The sequence below is a fragment of the Barbatula barbatula genome, assembly GCF_947034865.1.
Source record: "Barbatula barbatula genome assembly, chromosome: 8".
NCBI lineage: Eukaryota > Metazoa > Chordata > Actinopteri > Cypriniformes > Nemacheilidae > Barbatula > Barbatula barbatula.
In genome coordinates, this window is record NC_136771.1 from 12,156,130 (window position 1) to 12,172,962 (window position 16,833).

At 37.6% G+C, this 16,833-nt stretch overlaps 1 protein-coding gene across 9 annotated transcripts in view; it reads right to left on the reverse strand.

Annotated features, from left to right (window-relative positions):
* Window positions 1-16,833, reverse strand: part of gab1 (GRB2-associated binding protein 1) — a 55,333-nt gene that overhangs the window by 28,226 nt on the left and 10,274 nt on the right. Inside the window, exon 1 of one of the 9 annotated variants that reach the window (XM_079462471.1) lies at window positions 8,787-8,931. The exons of 6 other annotated variants lie outside the window; for them this stretch is intronic. The gene's annotated coding sequence lies outside the window, so the exon portion shown is untranslated. Of the gene's footprint in view, window positions 1-100; window positions 241-8,786; window positions 8,932-16,833 lie in introns of those variants that run through there. 2 more of the 9 variants (XM_079462470.1, XM_079462469.1) reach the window with 2 other exon arrangements.

Sequence of the window (16,833 nt, forward strand, 5' to 3'; positions counted from 1 at the left end):
TTCCATTCTTTTATGCTTTCACACCAACACCGGAACCTGAAACAACCCTTCCTGGGTGGACCCCGATTTAGAAAGATCTCAAAATCAACAACGAGCTTACCTTTCTAACATAGTTTCCGAAGACAGTATAGCTTAGAGGGATGTGTCTGTAATGTGTAGCACGAGTGAGTCTTTATCAAGAATACCAGTCTTTCTACATGGAACTCTGGAGGGACCTCTCCCACCTCTGACTTCCTGTGTATGGGTAATCAGGCCCTCCCAGAACGCCTTGCAAACCATGACCACTAAATCAGAAGGGCTGGGGTGAACCGAAAGCAGGGGAGAAGAAAGGGTGTGCGCGCATATAAACAAACACACTCACTCACTCATGCTGACCGAATACTTCAGAACTTAAAAAACAAAAACATATTCGTAAACTGTTTGGGAGTGTCACTGAGTCAGAACGCTCGACAGTAAAACATTAAAAAAGGTAATTCTGTATAAATATCTGGCACTTGTTGTCAGCGAAAACTAAAAGCAGAATTCAAAAACCACAACCATTTGAAATATTTGCAACTCATCAATCGGACATTAAGTACTAAAAGTGTGTGTGCTGTATTACTGTAATATATCGCAAAGCAATTTTTTTCTCAAGCACTCAAGCTCTGGGCCCAGAGCTGCTCAGCAGCCGGTCTAATGTCTTCCAGGCCTCTGTAATCGAATTGAATGAAACACTGACCCACCGTATAAAGCAATCGTATGGAGTTTCACTCAGCTGCACAGAAACTCACTTTCTAAGTTTAATACCCCACCTACATAACTTATCATGGATGTAGCAAATAATGCACCTGGGGAGGCTTTGTTCTGTATGATATGATGTACAGCTCATTTCTGTTATGCTTTGTATAATAAATGAAGGGGGGTGAATTTTTCTACAACTTACATTTATTCATTTGGCAGACGCTTTTATCCGAAGCGACATAGAAGTAGGAGATCATATAACATTCCGTCAACACGCTAAACAGTACCAATAGTACCGATAGTTTACAAGGCCATGTTACTAGGAGGATTAAAGCCACAATACTCTCTTGACTACAGTAAAAGCTACAATAATCTCTTGGCAAAAGATCAATAAAATATAAAGAATTGAATTACATTTGTAAATAGTAGGAAAAGGAAATGAAGCAAAGTCTTGATAAGTGCTGAGAACGTCAAAAAATGTAGTTAGTTAGAAATGGTTTACATAAGTACTACATACACACTATGCAGTAAACATACCAATCGAATTATAATTGCAATTGATATTTACTTCAATATTGAAATTACAATTTGTGCACAGCAATCCTGCGACATTACCAGACACTGCACAGACAGAAACACGCGTGTTAAATCCAGCCAAGGATGCTCATGTTTACAGCACTGACGATGCTGGGCAGCCGGGAGCCAGGTCACACGTGAGTAGCGCAAGAAATGTTTGTGTGAAAAGTGAGTCAGACAGTCCAACCTTGAAACACACAATACCGTTTCTGACCTACCATTTCTGAAAAGAGATTTTCAGACAGTCATGCCAAAGCTGTGTTTAGTTTCTATCAACACCTGACACAATTTGGCACTTTGCATTTGTTTTGCTTTACCTACACGGTTCTACAGAATGAGAAAAACATTTCTGGAGAAAAGTGAACTAAAACGTAAAAGGAAGTCTGGACTTATGTGCTCTTCTCTCCCTGTCCATAGATAAACTTCTCATTCTCCCATGCTCTAAGTGCTCTATGACCTACACGCCACATTGAAAACCTGAAGAACTGTAGTCGATCTTGGAGGAAATCTCTCTGTCAGGAAGTCATGTGAGGGAACGGAGAAAGTAAAACAGATATCTAGGCTATCATATGAGATAGGATGGGCCTGCTGTACGGCCTTGATTCAAATAACCTTGGGAACGATTCAGGCAGCTGTGCAGAACACCCATCCTCAATCATTTTATTCTTTATGAAGCCAAGCCCATAGCAAGGTCATCCAGAGAGCTAAAACGAAGCATTGAAATCTGCTATAATTACCCCAAGTACAAGTTAATGTGAAACTGATGTGACACAGCGTAAGTTCCCAAGCAGCTGAAAATGTTTGTTATAAATTGATCAACCATAAACAAATACAGTAACAAATCGTCGCCTTGGAATTATAATGTTCTATCTGCGTTCTTTATTGAGCTTCAAAGCAAACATTACATGAGGAACAAATCTCTTTCCTTTGTGAAAAAGACAGATCCCCTAAATGTACCATTTCAACATCTGAAAACATCTTATGATTTTCGAATCAGGTCAAATGCAGATTCTGAAAAATCCCTTTCAATTTAGAATTATAAGGTTCTATCTGCAAAACATATGTACATTATGGATGGGTATTTTACACTAGTTTCATTTTCAAATATTTGAGCTCACAAAAAACAAATATTTGAATATAAATGTATTTAAATAAAAGGGATAGTTCACCCAAAACTCAAATTAGCTGTTTATTTACTCACCCACAGGCCATCCGAGATGTAGGTGACATTTTTCTTGAGTAGAACCATAAAGAAGATTGTTTGGTAAATCCGCAGCCCTCTTCATATAATGGGAGTCTAAGGACTGTCTAAGAGTTCCTAAAGCACATCATTCCAAAAACGCGATTCCTGGCGACATGTTGACGTCTTCTGAAGCGAATCGTTCATAATTTTTTACAAAACTGAACATAATTTTTAATAATGTTAGCCAAACTGTGCAGCCTCTGCACACGTCCCACTGTAATCTTCTTCTTTTAGTTATTGGTGGCGGATGGCATACCAGCGTTACTGTTATATCCTGTATATAGGTTGTAAAATAGAAAAATACATCAAATCTGCAATTTAAACCTGCGCGGTACGGTATAATAAAAAAAACAGCCAAACCAACAAAACGCAATTAATATTGACAGTCTGTGATATATGGTTATCTTGTTTATCTTGTATATCTGGCTTTATTGTTTATAATGTTGAAAATAAATAAAGTAAACGGGATTGACACCTCAATGCCAACTGTTAAGAAATAAAAAATAGCTTTGCATCGCATCAATATTGAAGGTAGACATATTTACATAGTTACTTGGACTTCTAGCTGGAAAATTCAGGCTTTTAGGTATGGAAAATGGCGCCAGTCTTATGTTAAGGCCAAATTCATTAACATTAGCTGCAATGAAATGTAAATGTTCATGTTTAAAGTAGTTAAGATTAGCATAACATATTTTTAACGCCGGAATATGAATTTACTAAGAACCACCGCTCCAAACAAGTTACGATAATAAATGAATTATTGTTAATCATTTCATATTGGTATTTGTATACCTAATCTTAGTAATGTTAATGAATAATGTGGCTCACCAGTTCTGAAACATTTTATATGGTGATGTGAGCCGACCATAACACACGATCCTGGCATCCGGTGTGTAAACTTAAAATATTTAAACTAGATTGCGATCTGAGTATCCAAAGATTTAGGGAAACACGATTTTTTTAATTTTCTGTATAGCCTCTTATAAAATAATTACAGATGAAGTGAAGAAGCGTTAAATAAAACGTGACAACTCCAAGGTCTTTTGTAGCGGTAACTTAAGATGGTGGTGGATGCAGTTTTAATCTTATGAAAAATATGAATATTCAAATAGCATTTTTTATTTTTAAATAGCATTTTTTATATTTGAATAGTTATTGCGGATCAAATATTCAAACATTCGTGCACATCCCTAATATACATATTACCTTTTCAATGTTCAATCAAATCAGTGTATAATAATGTGTAAAAGAGTTTCATTAACATGGTTTTTATGACACTTCTTTTATATAGCGCCCGTCTCCCATGCCGGAACGATTTCCGTTTTGAAGCCCGCTCCTTGCGGATCAAAATCCTGAGCAAACTCAGGAAACTTGTTTTACTCGGGAAAGCTTTTAGAAATGGAGACAAGTGGACTTTTGGACTCAGTCATGAAGGCAGTCTGCGGCAGGAATGCGGTACCATGACCTGAGGACTTTTCCATCTCTTAAAATACGCTAACTGTCATATTTGAACTAGAACAGTAATTTTTGCATTTTGTTCAAATAAATACTCATTATATTACATTTAGTGGTTTCTTTAATACCGCTGTGGCTGGAATGTATGGTTCCTGTATTGACTTATTATATTTTAAGATATGGAATCGGATCACTTTCTTGTGCCCCTCCCACTCTTCTTCTTCATACTGTGAATTAAACAAATGTTAAATTAACTTATTTCAATTTAAATAATTAAGGAAAATATTTTTTTTGTGCACATAAAACTGCTTCCCAATTTTTTATTGATTCACAACGGTAATCTTGTAATAATGGATTATAATCTCTCAGGTCGGATTTCATAGTTATGTGACTTTGACGTCATTTAAATTATAGATATGCCATACAGAAAAGAATAAGCAATTTTTGGTTTTAAACAGATGTGGCAATAGAGAGGTAAAAGATACATATTGCAGCGTTCATACCAAAATAAAACATAACTATAATATTATAATGCATGTATGCAAAACATAAGAAAGCAAAAGTATGAGTGATTTATTGAAACTGTAAAGTAAGTTCTTTCAAAAGCCTTTAACTTAAATATTGTGCAAACTTTACATGAGACAAAACCGTTAATTTATATCAGAACAACGAACAAAACCCCACAAAGTTTTTGGAATGTGTGACTACCACCACAAACCACTGGATTAGGACCATAACATCACACAACATACATACACAGTCTATATAAAAAGGCACTTTGTCAGCAAGAGGAGAAAAACAGAGATCGCAGAGATGTGGTCATGGTTAACAACATCTGTGTAACACCAGGAATATCCTATGCAGGCAGAAAAGCAGGGTAAAGCTGTAAAAATAGCTAGAAGTTTAGAAAATAACACAAGTTGCAACAGTCATAAGGCACGGCCCCTGCTCAGAATAACCCACCTAGTACAAAAACCATACACTACAAGCTTTTTGCAACAAAGCTCGGCACCATCGTTCTTTTTTTGGAGAGGGGTTAGCGCTTTCACACACGGTGGATATACTGGAAAGGACACAAATGAAAAGCTGCCGGAGACGTGACTCAGCCAGGAGATTAAATAAGACATTTCTCTCACCTTGAGCCTGAAGTTGTGGCGTACTCTCCACTGTAGATCTTCGCCCACTGCTCGACGTGAGACGTACACAAGATAAAAACAAGGAGAGTTTTGCAACACTTCAGCTCTAAAATTCACTCCTGACAAAACGTGGTCTCACTTCAAGCTTTGTGCATCAGCAGATACATCGTAAACTGTTCTCTGGAGAGCAGGTTTAACTATCGTCCACAAGTCCCTAAGAAACATTCCGACTGGGGCTGTCTTTGGATCTCATGCCGAATAGTTGACCTAGGCGTTTATCTCTTATTCCACATTGCTCTCTCTCTCCAAATGACAGCTAATGTGACAGAGATGCAGGACATGAAGTGAAGCATGTTTTCAAGCCGAGGTCATTCCATATCAATCATTAGGGGAGAGAGAGAGATCAATAGCCCTTAACAGACATCCCAGGGGAACAGCCTGGTTTCATTTCCTCTATTTAGTTGGTTCAGTTTCTTTATCTCTCCCTCCGCTAGAGAGAAATGTAAGCTGAGAGCCCACAGATGCACGGATGAAGTGACCAGCACCTAAAGAAATCTGCACTGAAATGGAATTCAAGACTGAGTAAAGCATTAACCGAGAAGTGAAATAGAGTGTGGAACAGAAAAATAAATTAATGAGAGAAGGAAAGAGGGGCTTAATCATTTACAGTTCACCATCACACTCGGCTATGGGCCAACAGATGAGCAACTAGTTTCAACTGGTCAAAAACACACAGATACAAAGTAGAAGTTTCCACTTCGCTGGCAATTTTCATCTTCCTGGTCATCTGTTCCCAACACACACTTTGAGAAAAAGACATCCTGTTTTTCCTCCATTGTCACTCGTTCGCTGGCTGGTCACGTCTAAGTTTAGACGTTTAAAGGGGTAATATGGGCGCGAATACGTGTTTTCTGTGTCTCTGGTGTAGAGATGCATGATGCATTTTCGGCCATATCGGTATTGGCCGGTAAGTGGTCATTTTTAATCTCATCGGTATTTGCCGATGATAAAAATTTAGGACGATATATTACAGCAGATAAATCATAAATAACACAGTAAGATACACATTTAAAATACAGTACAGTACTGTCTTTGTGTCCTGATCATTCACTTACTGCTATTAGCAAAACATTGTTGATGTAGGTACGGTATGTAGATACAGTATTTATGTAAATTATAGGAACAAAAGCATATTGTTTGAATCGGACTGCTGTCTGAATGCTTTCTGTCTTGAGAGCTGTTTCACTTATGAACATTTGTCTGGGTTGCACGGGGAGGACATTCATAATTTGTTTGTTGAATAAAAAATATACCAAAATCATTTTTGAAGGTTACATAATCTTTAACTAGTGTAAAGTAGGCTTGGTACATGATTTTCAGGGGGAAAAGAGAACTAAAGGTTTCCTTGTTTTCTGCAGTGAATGTTTTCATATGAAAGCAGTTTTTGCCTTTTGCTTCAGTCTTAGGAAATGCTATATTAATATCTAGATACAGTATATCAGCCAATATATCAGTTATCTGCATCTAATGTTAAAGAATCATCGGTTATCGTTATCGGCTTAAATTGACATATTGGTGCAATCCTTACTTTGGTGTGTTATAAGTTGCCCATGCATGTATTAGACACGAAAAATTGCTAAAATTAAAGTCTTGGAGCAATGCCGTCTATCTAAAAGCGAATGCTGACCCAGGCCTGCCTGAAACGCCTCGTGTAACCACACCCCCACACATCTGTTATGATTTGACTAAGACCACCAAAATGTACACGCATGTAAGGTCGCTGTACCTGTTATTACAATTGTTTCGGAAGCTGATGCTCCAAATATGGTATGAGGCGATGCATTTCCGTATTCGACCAATCACTGCAAACTGGTTAACTGGCCAATCATAGCACACCTCGCTTTCCAGAGCGATGACCTTTGTAAAACATCCGCGCATTTTAGAAAGGCGGGGCAAAGAGGAGATACAAACATGCATGGGATGTAGAAAATACAGCGTTTTTTAACCTTAAATCGGGTATACACATTGCATTACATCTAAAACAAATGATAATATTTGCTTTAGCCGTGTCATATGACCCCTTTAATATGCCTTCATAAGTATCTAAACTTTTTTTTATTTGAAAATTAGTTATATATAATTGTAACGAGCAAGGCGGGACGAGAGCTGTGAGGGAACGCAAGTGATAATGAGTGTCAGCTGCGCGTTGCGCCGGTCTCGCATCTCTCACGGAGGAGCTCCGGAAGCATAAAAGGACGAGCGACAGGAGGGTACGGCGAGTGAGGCCCAGGCCTGGAGTTTATGTTGTGGTTTTAGTCTGTTTGAATGGCCTTTTAAGATTGTTTTATTGTTTGTTTATTTCATTAAAAGTTCGCTGGTTCCCGCCTCATTCCTTCCCTGCCATTGATTGTATAGATACAAAACCACTGGCACATTTAAAAAAAAATGTTTTGTTATAGAGGATAAAGTCATGCAAGCTTTAGGGTGAATAAAAGATCATTATTTTTAAGTGAACTATTCCTTGTCAGATGTTAGAACTGGAGCAAGCAACACTCCATTAGGTATGTCAATATATATTTTTTCAAACAATGAATGTTTACCTAAACACTTACTGTAATATTGCAGTAATATTGACCTGAAAAAAAACTAGGACTGTTTTATTAAGTTTTTACCTAATAACTTCTATGTTCTTTTATGTCCTGGGCCTTGATATACATTATATTACATTCACAAGATATCACCTTTGTGAACTGCCTTTTTGGTTTTATCATACAGTAACCACAAAATAAGGACAAAATAAGGCTTATTAAAATGCTTATTTTACATATTTCATAAAAAACTTTCATTTCAAAACTTCATATATAAATACATGTATGTGTGTTTCAAGTACACGGACATATATTATGTAAAAACAAACGTTTATTCTGGATGCGATTACTTGACAGCCCTACAATCAACCAAAAGTCCAGTTTAAAAATGTTTCCGATTCTCAATGCAATCCTAGCACATTCAACATCGAAACTTGCAAAATACATATCAAATATGAACATATACAGTTAAAATCATACAGCATAAAACACACACATCTTCACCTACATCACAACGATCACCTGCTTTCCTTATCTCAGTCACCAAACACTGTAAGCTATACTGAAAAACCAAACACAGAGACTCAGAAGGAGCCAGAGAAACACAGATTGTTTGATTTGCATCTTTCCCTGCAGTACTGCGGTCCAGAGCTAATGTGATTTGACCATGGCTAAATTGGCTAATGGCAGGAGAGATTCCCTTTCTCCATTTACTAGGCTCTAATATTGCTGACCTGAGGAAGCTTGCGAGTTAAATACGAGCGATAAAAAAAAACAATTCCAAACTCTTCCGATCTCATCCACTTCTGCAAAAGGCAGTACCGTAGACATGTTGAGGTGCGTGCTAATTTACACAGAAACCACAAACACTCATAAATGTACTGCAGAACAAGAAAGAGAATCTCTGTCAAGCTAGCCCAAAACATCCCACACTAAAAATTATAAATAAATACTAAGACTGTATGGCAAAAACAGGATATCGCCTGGCAGTCCCGGGAACACGTGGCATGAAGAGTCTGAAAAGAATTGATAGCATAAACCAGCATTTTTGTCCTGTCTTTCATTTACCTGTTGAGGTTGGTTGCTGGTAGTCCCAAGCTTTCTCCAAACTAATCTTGTCGTTGCGATGCTGTTGTTCTGAATCGATGGAAGTTCTGTCTCACTCTTACTCTACAGCTAGTCTGCAATTCCCTACTCCAATAACCCCTGACCTACAGGAAGTAGACACAATAGACTGAAAATAACAAGAGGCCACCTCCTCCCCCTCTCTTCTTTTTCCTCACTCCACCTTCCCTTAAACGACAACAACACCTCTTTTCTACGTCGTGTTGAAGAAAGGTTGCAGTCAACCCTATGATACGTATGAGGGGACAGGACCAAAACAATACACCTATTGAAAAGAATGTTTAGAGTTTCTATACGCTAAAAAAAATGTTATGTGTCAGTTAAATTATGGGATTACTTAGCACATGAACCTTTTGCACACATTTTAACTGCTTGGCCCATACCAGAGTTCAGTTCCATCTCTCTCCACCTGTCCCACAGATATTACTGATGTACCAAAGTAACGTTTCGCAAGAAAAACTTTGCTAAAATAAAAGCACTATTCTCTATTAAGTCTAAATGAAAGCATGTAAAGACGTAAACAAACATTGTGAACAGCAGTTAATTTTTCAGACTGCTTTCATACCCATTGCCAACTGTACAGCAGCTCCCATGAACCAGACCTCGAAAGACCTTTTTCAAGCGAACTTGGTTGCCTTTTGTGATAACAATGTCATCCCAGTTACCCAGCATAATCCAATCACAAATCAGTGCTACCCACAGCAAATCAGATTTAGCGCCATGCTAGAATTTATTTGGACCAAATCTAATTGTCCCTATATGCCTAAAGAAGCGAGAGGAACAGGAAATAGAGCTACGGTGTAGTGGCGATAAGGCAAAAGAGGCAGCATCCCAGAGCATCCTTCACACGCTTCTCTTGCACTGATTAGATAAGTCCCAAACAATACCAGCTTTGATGTTTGTCATTCAGTTATTTATGACCGCCATATAACTCGCCAGCATAGGAAAAGTTCTTAAGCGGTGATTTCATGCATGGTATGCTGTCATGAATGCACTTTGACTTGGTAACTGAGTATTTGTGTCTGCAGGATCACAGAACTGCAGAAGTGGATCTGGACACATTCACAAAGCCTTACATGCAAGACCTGTGTGTAAGTGAGAATGGACAAGGTGCGATTGTAGCCATGTCGTTACATTTTATCCAAAGGTTTTGCAGAAAGATATGAGAATACTGGCTTAAAAAAGATATGTTCAAGACTTTTACTATGTAATATTTAATTCACATAATAAATCAGTTAAAGAAAATCACCAATAGCATGTCTCCTGTGGTTGTGCACACACATATATTACGTCTTGTTAAACTCAAAGCAGGTGGTAAGGCTGAGAAAAGTCTGTATAAAGCATGTTCTCGGCCCATTAGAGGCAGTGACCCCCTAAAGGAGAACATTATGTTCGAGCGCAGACCGGGAAAAAACATGCCAGTTAGAATGCAAAAACCAGGCTAGTCTGGACTAGGACCTTAAAGAAAAAACCTTTTTTTGAAAACACATTTTTAGGTATATAGTGTTTTATAAAAGTTGGCAAGGTAAAATCTGGCATCAAATTTCGATAGTTCTTGGTTGTCATCATGTGACAAACATGCATATTACTACTCACACATAAGACCAATGAGATTTTATGTTATTGACATGTCACCATATTTGAACTTATCATACTGGGCTGCGATTGTGTAGCGCGCTACGAAGATACCTTTTCTACGAACTATACCTTAGGTAATGTTAACAGGTAATGTCCATGGCGGTGGTGCTGAATAAATGGATAACCATCGCTCAACAATTATCCACTATAAGAATACACGTTTAGAGCGCGGACGAAGCATGTTGCTTCATGGCCTCACTTCTGGACTTGCACCTGAAAAACCTGTGATAATATTTGTCTGGGTGCCCGACTGAAAAAGTTGGGAAACTCTTGAATCGTATTATCATATAGTGTCTTCTTTTTCCTCAATAAAAGCGCAGCACAGGAATACTTATAATCAGCAGCTAAATGAAAAAGAGGCCAGCAGCTGAATTTTGGGGTTGCTCCAACAAGTTTATCTCGACAAAGTAGGACCAACATCTAAAAGCTGCTGAATTTTCGGCCACACAGTTGCAGGTTATCTTTTATAGAATCGCAGGATACTACAAGCCAGGTTTTAGGGTTAAATGTGTCATGAAAAAACATCAAGATCAATAAGTAATAGGCTATTTTCTACCCTGGTTTTGAGGCCGGCTCAATAAACGCTCAGTTTATGGGCGGGCCACATTGAACACTTGAAAATAAAAGCCCACTGCTATGATTGGATAACAGTTCCAAAAGACAGCAGGGTGTCATGCGATGTACATGTCGGTGTGCCTGTTTGACAAGCTAGGCGCTTAGTTGGAGCTTTCTGTAAACTTGGTTAGACACATAGGTTGCACATAATCAGGACATATAAAGTGAACTCTAACAAAGCAATAGTGACGCATAGTACATGCTCACATAAAATTCCAGTCGGATTCAATATTGAGGGCACAGCATTGCTTTTAAATCTCAGTCTCTCTGCAAATCCAGCATCGACGTGTGCCATGTTTACAAAGAAATTAAATGAAGCTAACAAACGCTCAACGTTATACCCACGTGAGCTGGAACGTCTTTAAAAATAAACTTCAACCACACATTCCTAATATCAGAATCAGAAGGAAGAACGGTGTTCTTCCACAACCAGGCGATAGGCTTGTTGCGAAAGCCTGTGTTACCCGGATGCACAGTGCTTAACCGAAATGCAAAGGCGCAAATTTGGAAACACTTGGGATTTGAACCCAATGCCAACAGTGATTATGTGTCATGTTGATAAAGGCACCTAATTTAACCTGATGGTTGCAGGATGTGTGCAGTGATCTTTCGTTGTGTTGATAAAAGCACCTTATTTAACGAGTCGTGAATGTTCTTTTAATATTCGTTTCTTGTTTGATGGTGTCATGATGTGTGCAGTGGTTATTCGTTTTGTTCATAAAATATCGTATCTGTTTTTTTGCATTGTTTGTGTGATTATTCGTTTTGCAATAAAGGTTTGTGTAATATGAGCGAGTGTCGGACTGTTTTGTCAATAAGTCAAGACGAACATAAACTTTAAAATGCTGATTGTTTATATATTTTATAATCTCTAAATTTGCAACTGACCATTTATTAAGAATTAAGTGCAGAGGCTTTTGATCTAAGACCAAACAACAAGACTAAAAGCGCTTATTAATAACGAATATGGCAACACTGCAAAAGGGTGCTGTGTGATGCAGCCTTCCGAGCATAAACACAACATCAGCGGAACCTTTATCCTAAAAATATGTCACCACGGTTACCAGTTTGTCAATCTTCACAAATGCGGAAGTGTGTACTATGTGTACATGGCTAAAGTCACTCACGAACCAGTAGGCGGGGCTAGAGAATTTGTTGATATTCTTTTGTGGAGGCGGTATTCAGCCTATCAATGACATTGATAGGTACATTCCAGGACCTGGCGTTCGCTGGGCCTGGTGTCAATAGCAGTTGTCATTTCAGTTTCAAGGACGACTTCAGTTCTGACACTTACAGGATGTTCGTTTGAATACGATGAGTTTTATATAACAAAAACTATTTGATTTTTTAATCCATGACACCTTTAAAAAGGTTTTGGGAAAGGCAGCCCTGATCTGTATATTATCATGGATGTGTACTGAATGCTTGATACGTTTTAAATAGTAATTATTTTCACTCATTATTGGGATTAACTATGTATTTTAAGACAAAAGAAAAACACTTTGTTATGGAAGGAGTGGACATGTGAAAATCACATCAAATACCTCTCATCTGAACCACTGACTTTCTAAATACAGAAGCAATATAAAGAATTTTTTTAATTTTTTACCTTGGTTCATCCTAAATTACACTAAACATTTTTGCATGCTGTGACAAGCCAAGACTTCTACAAGACAATACAAAAGTGAGTGCTTAACTGTATTGTGCTTGTCAAAATAGATATCAGGTCACCGATGAATAGCTTTCACGAGCTGTAATGTTCACTAAGGCTTCTGTGAGCAAGTTCCCATAATATAACAACATGCCATACTAACTGCAGCATTTTATGATATTAACTAATGCACTTTATTGTTATCATTAGGTCATTTGAAAAACATTCCAAATATTTGGTTTCTGAGCACTAGCTGTGGGATATCAAGAAGTATAGCATGGGCTGTAGACCATGCGACTAAGAAGTGGAACAAAAGGGCATGACATCAATAACCTCAGAGATACGCAAACAGGGCAATAATCCCTTCTTCATCTCCCCCCATCCTTTCCTCTACCCTCCGATTTCTCCTTTGTTGCATCCAAGGGGGGCAATAGTTAAAAAGGTCAGCGGGGTGGCACTCTGCCTGCATGAGTCAACTGCCCTCCTCCCAGCTCCTCTTTCCTCTCTCTCAACGCTTTCAAAGTCACATGTCTTCGTCAAAGCTGCGTCATTCACATTCAACACATTCTTCTGGCCTGGGCAGCTTCTGTTCACATGACTGGAGAACTGCTTAGGTCTGCTCGACTGTCTTCTCAAACAATCCCCTCATTTTTAGCACTTCACACACGCAGGACCCAAACGGACGGCAACACCTCCGAAACTCAGGTGTATGGAAGAAAAACAACAATGAAATTGTCCGAAGACATGTTTTAAGCTTGTACAAGTTAGAAGAGTGAGTGCCAGAACTATGTCAGAAGGGACAAACAATTATGAAGCATTGCACTGAATTTGGATAGAGATTATGTGCAGTACAACAGCACCACTGCAACTGTCTGTGACAGCAAATGTAAGCATCAGGATTTTGTACAAAATTCAATATATACAAAAAAACATATTCAAGGTTTTTCCTGCATGTCATAATTGGTCATCCATCCACAGTGAAACATACCCTACTTTTGAACTGCGAGCCCAAAACTGAAAATAAATCCAATATAAATGCAAAGAAACATTGGATAATTATATAATGGATATAATATATTACCTATCACTCTCTCCTTTCTTGCCCTCTTACGGCATTAAAAAGTATTTTTTTACCCATCCTTATTTAAAGTAACAGTTCTTATTTCATTCATTAAAATGAATAGTGGATCGCAATTCGGACATAAGCAAACGGCCTTTGTTAATAACAGCTGTTAGGATAGTGCAAAAGACAATATTTCTGTGAAGAAATATTCACCGAGAGAATCACATGAAACATAAATTCGGTGTTCCGTCCTTTTGTCATCGTGTCAGTTGCTTTTGATGAATATGTGCGAGGGAGAGAGACGCGCATGTTTGACTTCATTCGGCGATGTGCAGAGCAATGGGCATCTGATATTGAACTTCATTCATACAGAACAATCACCTCCCGCAGTATTTCACGTCATGTGCAGCACAGAAAGAAGTCGAACAAACACACACCTTAGTTTGGAGACAAAGAGATTGCACAGGCTCTCTATTTGCTCTTTCCTTCAGTCATCACAAGCACGGCAGTCATCTACATTGCTCATTAATTACATTCAGTAATCAAATACATTTTTAGTGGGGCAAGAATTCGTTTCGGCATACTGCCTAAAAATATTTAATGTAGGAAAAATCCTGATATTCCAGGCATACTATGAGATGAATCGCATCAAGGATAAAAGTTTGTGGCCTAATATATTAATGAGAACTGCATATTAAATTTTGTATTTATATACACACATTTATTGTATTTGTTTACATTAACCAAACATTTATGTTATACATTTAAATATTTATTAGTTTCTGTATTTATTAGTATATTGTTTCTTAAATATATGCATGCATGTGTGTTTATAAATACAAAATTAATATGCACAGTACACATTATGTAATAGGGCTGGGACGATATATCGCAATTCACACTAATGATACCTGTCTAGGGCGATTCTGATATCGCAAAGGCTTCGTTTCATGCGCGGCTCTTCTGTGAACTACTGGTTTTTGATCAGTAGGAAGTACTTTAATCACTACGAGATCGAGTCGTTTATAACGGGCATTTTAAAAAGCAAAACTCGTCAAACATCATCATTATAAATTAACAGTTTGGTCCCAAAATGAGAAAACATTTAACTTAAGTTTGTTTATTGTGCATTCCAATTAATATCAATCAAACTGCAGTTGGTTTGTTTTGATGTAAGCCATAATAACTCAAAAATACAGCTAATTAACACAATAAAAACATGATTATATAACAAAAACTAAGTTATCTAATTTTGGAACCAAAATCTTCAAATAGACTTTCATTTATCATCATGATAATACCTGAAAAGGTTTGAAGAACAGTAATAGAATTGGCCCATTGGCATTTCCTAGAACTACGAAATCGCATACTTTCATACTATATAGTAGGCAAAAAGCGAATAATATGTCTGAAACCTCGGTCTTCGTAAAACAGTATGCGAGAAATACTCGGTTGGTGCACTATTTTTCGCGAAATTTGGACGCGAGTATACTAATATTGCATCCGAATACGCCTACTTACCTACTACATAGTAAGAGAAAACACTATAGTATGTCCGAATCCTCAGTATTCATAAAAGAGTAGGTGAGACATTTCCGGATTGCGTACTGGTTATGTCCAGATTCTGAAGCACTCAGCGATAGATCTTGAGATTCTTCTATTTCCCATGAACCCATGGGACAGAATACCACGCACAGCCCGCAAAACAAGTCTCAGCTGACTTTCATGTACGATGAAACATGTTGTTAATTATTGTAACGCCTATGTAACATAAACATTGACCTTGCTTTGTTTTGTTTTGACATTTACCGTGTTTAATATTGTGCATAGGTTTACATCCAAAAAAATTATATGAAGCATTAATATTGAGCTTATTTTCAGTGCTTAAATGGTTTTTAACTTGTAGACATAACAAAATACATGATCATTATTCACAAGATCATTTTAATCAGGTTGTTTTACGGATACACTTTGGCGCAATTCAATTTTCTGATCACCTTTCATAAACAAATTACAACAAATCCAATCAATCTAAACCAATAAATTACCTAAATTAAATTACTTATTTTTCCAAACGAAAAATGAAGAGACCTGTAAAAATGGTGTAATTTTATGGACAAGAACAAGAAAAGAACAGATGAGGAAGTGAAAGTTAAAAACATGTTCAGCACATAAAAAACACCACACAAGAGATTTTCTCAGGTTGTTTTTAATACTACAATAGAATGCATATTAGAGCAGCGTATCTACGTGAGAAAAATCAACCAATGGGCAGAATACAGACAAAAGAATAGTTAGCAGCAGTGTGTAGTCAATAAGCATTTTTCTGTTATAAAAAGAACATCCCATTGGCATAATCATTCTTAACAATGGGAAGTGTGAATGGGCCTGTTATTGCCGAAATTAAACAGAGAAAACGCAAGCGCAAATTCACAAAGCTGCAGTATTCCTTTTAATTGTTTACTTTTATCAAAAGCAAATAGCCCTACAAGGTAAAAATGAAAATAAAAGTCTCTGAATGTGCTGTACTTGTGTTGTTTACTAGTACAAAACCCATGTTACGGTGTTAGTGCAACCTGTCTCTCATAACTTCTGTTGTTGCACTTGTCATTACATCAGATGGCTAATCTCTGGCCCACATTCCAGTACAGAGGGTGGCGGATATGCGCCTCAAACTCAATTTGCCACCCGCTCATTGAGTATGCAATTTTGGATTCAGTGTGTAAATTGTACTTCTTCTACAGCCCAGAGTTTCGACGTGAGAGCGCCATCTGGTTTTCGGGTGTGGCGGCATTTAACCGTAATTCATTGAGAAACGGAGCATAAGAATTGCATAAAGTTTTATTATGGATGCAATTAATTATGATCAACTGTTTGACATTCCTATAAAATGGGTTGTTATTGTGTATATTTTTGCACGGTTTTAAAAAGATTCAAATTAAATGTTGCCAGGCAGACAAACTGAGGTATTCCAGTGCTATGACAGGGCTCTAGACTGCTAATAAATGGCAGCATTTTGCGAC